The sequence below is a fragment of the Arachis ipaensis genome, chromosome B09 (assembly GCF_000816755.2).
Source record: "Arachis ipaensis cultivar K30076 chromosome B09, Araip1.1, whole genome shotgun sequence".
NCBI classification, from domain to species: Eukaryota; Viridiplantae; Streptophyta; class Magnoliopsida; order Fabales; family Fabaceae; genus Arachis; species Arachis ipaensis.
In genome coordinates this window covers 92,382,453-92,387,236 of record NC_029793.2, presented here as the reverse complement: position 1 = coordinate 92,387,236, position 4,784 = coordinate 92,382,453, and the positions used below count along the sequence as shown (strand labels likewise).

At 35.9% G+C, this 4,784-nt stretch overlaps 1 long non-coding RNA gene across 1 annotated transcript; it reads left to right on the top strand.

Moving 5' to 3' along the window:
• On the top strand, nucleotides 1,315–2,251 carry LOC110267075. The gene is made up of 3 exons (XR_002354405.1): nucleotides 1,315–1,479; nucleotides 2,053–2,087; nucleotides 2,169–2,251. It is a non-coding gene; the product is annotated as an uncharacterized LOC110267075 (long non-coding RNA).

Genomic DNA, 4,784 nt, shown 5'->3' with positions numbered 1-4,784 from the left:
CGTCACGATTCCGTCTTTAATTTCTTTCAAATTTGACACATTGAGCTAGGGGATACTATTTTAAAATTAATGAATTTAATTCAATGGTAAGAACCAGAAATTTATTTAGCCGTTTAATTGAAAATAAAATAATAATTTAATTGTTCAGAATAGGTTAAAAATTTAGAAATATTAATTTAAAAATTTAGAGGTGAGATTTAGATTCAGCGAATTTTTTCGAGTGAAAATATGTAATTTTCTGCGAAAAAATACGTAAAAATGTGTACTGGTAATTTAGCCGGCAGTACCGACTTAAGTCTGTTTGATATTGCATATGAGAAAATAAAAACTGCAAAAATACTTAAAAATATTTAGAATTGAAAATCGGACACTAATTTCAAAAATATTAATTTGAAGTTGAGGCAAACGAATCAAAAACATAAACCAATTGAATTGAGTTTAAATTGAGTCTAAGGCCAACATATATATCCTCATTAACAAGGCAACTTAGCCTCATTTCAGCACTTGAAGGAGAGAGAGGCACTGGACAAGGGGAGAAGCACTTGAAGGAGAGAGAGGCACTGAACAAGGGGAGAAGAAATTAAGTTAGGTAAATCGTATTTTAAATATTTTTATTTTTTAAAATTATAAAATTTAATTTCACCTCTTCATCCGTTGGTCAACTACTAACCACCTCTAGCCATTGATAACACAACCAACAAATACATAACTAGAACATATTCTCTCCACTAGAAATTGGGAGCACTATCATCTCCATAATGGAAATGTTTGGTAACCAAAGAAAATCAGCTAAAAACAGCCATAACTTGTCTTATTTAGCATTCATTAATTGTTGCGACAATTAATGAATGCTAAATAAGGCAAGTTCTGGCTGTTTTTTTGTCTCCCTAACATTACCCTCTCCATAAATCGAGGCATATAAAACACCCATAGTGGCAACAATCTCCCTAGAACACTTTCATTAGTGGTTACACGAAGATTAATAATTGATAATTTGATTATAAAATTGTAATTATTATCTATTTTAATACATTTTATTTTATTCTCAAAATTCAAAAAATTAAAAAAAATTAAGACAACAAATTTGTTTTCCCATTTGAATAATCCGAAATTGGTACAACTAGCATGTACTTGTATATATCGAAAGGGGCCTGCTACACATACAAGCAAAAAAGGCCTACAAGCGTTACAAGTTGGCCCAGTCCAGAAACACTACACGCGCACTGAAGCCTTTAGAATGGAGCGTCAATTCCACACGCTTACACAACAGTTACACTCTCCAAAATACGTTGATTATGACGCACACTTCCTCTTCTCCCTCAAAGAAAACACAAACCATCAAGTTTCAAGGAAGATTCGAAACAAATTACAATTCGGAAGAGACGTTCGAACTCGTCGCGAAGATTAGAATAAATCAAGAACAAAAGATAGAACTCTCCATAAAAAATTGCCGGAAAAAACAAAGAAATATTATTCAAGGTAAGTTACTGTTTTACTGATCTTGTAAATTTTCCACATTTCAAAATTGAAGAACTAGGTTTTACTGTTCTTCTACGTTCTTTTAGGTTTTACTGTTCTTCTTGTTCTAACTCTCATTTTACTGTTTTTAATGTTCTTCTTGTTTTAGGTTTTACTGTACTTCTAAGTTCTTCTAGGTTTTACTGTTTTTCCAAGTTGTTCTAGGTTTTACTGTTCTTCTTGTTCTAGTTCTTCTTCTAACGAATTTTCGGGAGTATATTGCGTAATTTGGTGGGTGTATATAGAGTAATTTGTTGGGTGTATATGGCATAATTTGTTGGGTGTATATGGCATAATTTGTTGGGTGTATATTTCTGAACTGATATAATGTAATATAATCAATTGTTGCAACTATTCTAATATTGCTTGTCCTTGGGTGTATATTGCTTGACCTTGTATATTTATGCATATTTGAGTGAATTGAACATCATTTTGAACTGATCTAATTAAATACTTATGAGAATCCGTATAGGTGTATGTGGCTGATCTATGGGTGTATCTGACTGATATCTATGGGTGTATTTTTCATTTCAGAAAAAATGGCAAGCAAAAATCAAGCTGGAAAAAATGTAAGAACAAATATATGTCTTAGATCAAATCAGTTTTTCATAATAGAAATATATATGACTCTAATTTTTCTTTGTTTACAGCAAACCAAAGACCTTAAGTGTGCAACCCATTTGTTGAGTGAGAAATTCAGAAATATGAGCGAGGAGAAGAAAGCAATTGTTAGGAATTTAGGATTTAGTGGCCTGATGCACATCCCGCTGCTAAGGGTGCATCACAAAATATTAAAGGAGTTGGCTCACTCCTTTAAATTAGGGAAAACACACTTGAAATCGACTACGGTTCGTTTAAAGTAAGACCAAGAACAATAGGGGCTGCGCTTGGCATCAACGCGTCAGGTAACTGATGCACAGAAAACTTGTCACATAACAAATTTCCTTCGACAAGTGTACCGAATTTGTCGTCAAGTAAAAACTCACAATAGAGTGAGGTCGAATCCCACAAGGATTGATTGATCAAGAAACTTTAATTAGAGGAATGTTCTAGTTGAGCGAATCAGAATTTGAGTTGAGAATTGCAGAAAATTAAATGGCGGGAAAGTAAATAACAGAAAAGTAAATGCTAGAAATAAGAGCTGAATGTAAATGACGGAAAGTAAATTGCAGAATCTTAAATGGGGATGGGTAATTGCTCATAAAAGTAAAGCAACTCTTTAAAATAAGCTTTCAGTCAACACTCCTGAACCAGTTGGTTCAAGGTGCTAGGTGTTGAAGCACCTCTAAGGACTTACTTGCTCAAGTCTCCCCCCCATACATACACACCACAGGCACATAGTTTATTTATTTTCTTTTCTTGAGACCTTGGTGTCCAGCACCTCTTTGAGTTACTAAATGCTCTGTATTGAGGGTTACTCTTGATAGTGGACTTTCAGCTGATAATCCCGAGTTAGTTAACCCAAGCTACCAAGTGATAAGGCACCCCTAAGAGCTTATTCATCCAAGTAGATCCCTCACACAGGAACACCACAGACACATGCCTCAAGATTAAAAACCATTGGTGCCTAGCCTTATTGCTTGTTCTTTTTCTTTTATTCCTCAACTTTGATTGTTCTTTCCCTTTTTCTTATTAGGATCTTCTTATTTAGCTAGTCTCATGGGGTGTGTCTCAAGCATAGTATTCATGACAGATAGTTGTCCTCCCACCTTATGGTTGAACCAACTTAGCTAACTTATGACTATACCATAAACTCATGAACTTATTCCATAGTATGAACTCCTCTCTGGTCTTTAAAAACACTCATTCTCTTTTCATTTGATTTAAAGGAACAAACATACAAGTAAGCAAAGTAAGGGTGCAGTGACATAAAGACCAGCAAGCATAGACCTCTTCAACACAAAACTTAAGAGACAGAATTGAAAAAGGTTCCAACTACGAGTAACTATTAATCAAAAGTGCATTCAGACTTTCAATTTTCAACAATTCTGAGTATAATGGAATTAAGTAACAATGCAACCTTCGGGTGATGATTTCTAGTTGTCCTCTTTCTTTGTCATCATCCTAGTCCTTGCTACTTCACTTCCTTGGGTGAAGGTGCACCATTTCTTCATAAGATTCCTGCAAAGTTATTGAAAGTTGCTTGTTCCCAAAGCACTTGAGACATAGTTAGCTTGCATGTATGCTTGTGGCTTTTGAACTTAATTTGGTGTGTGAACACCAAATTTAGTTCCTTGCCCAGTACAAAACATTGCATATATGCAGAGAACCTCATATTTTGTTGTTAACAAAACAATTATTACTAAAGTCTAACTACATCTAAGTGGTTTCCCTTGATTGGTTGGAGCTAGCAATGTGTTTTGGGAGTGGGGTGTAATTCTAACTAATGTCTTTGGTGGAACACCAAACTTAGAATCACACTTTCACTCTTGAATTGTTTTGGTGTGGAACACCAAACTTAGCTCCTCGCAATACAGGGGAAACAACTTGTGATCCTTATTGAAATAAAGATGAAAAGAAAACTACCTGAGGTTGGGTTGCCTCCCAACAGAGCGCTCTTTTATCGTCGCTAGCTCAACGGTTCCTCCTTTACTTGAGATGGTAATTTACTCTGGGGTTTTTCCCCATGTTGCCCAGATAATGCTTGAGTCTTTGTCCGTTCACTGTAAAAGTCCTCTCTGAACCTTCATCCATGATTTCGATGTGTCCATATGGCGAAACTTTTGTGACAAGAAAAGGTCCGGACCACCTTGATTTGAATTTTCCTGGGAATAGTCTCAATTTGGAATTGTAAAGGAGTACTCGCTGCCCCTTTTCGAAACTCCTGGGTGCAAGATGCAGGTCATGTCTTCTCTTTGCTTTCTCTTTATACATCTTGGTATTTTCATAGGCTTGTGACCTGAATTCCTCCATCTCTTGCAGCTGCAAGATCCTCTTTGCACCAGTAGCAATGCTGTCAAAATTTAGTATCTTGATAGCCCAGAGAGCTTTGTGTTCCAGCTCCAGTGGTAAATGACAAGCTTTCCCATACACTAGTTGATATGGGGACATTCCAAGTGGTGTTTTGAATGCTGTTCTGTATGCCCAAAGAGCATCATCCAGCTTCTTTGACCAATCCTTTCTTGATGCACCCACAGTCTTTTCTAGAATTCTCTTTAGCTCTCTGTTGGATATCTCAGTTGTCCACTTGTTTGGGGATGGTAAGGTGTGGCTACCTTGTGTTTTACCCCATATCGTAGGAGAAGAGCTTCTAGTGGTCTGTTACA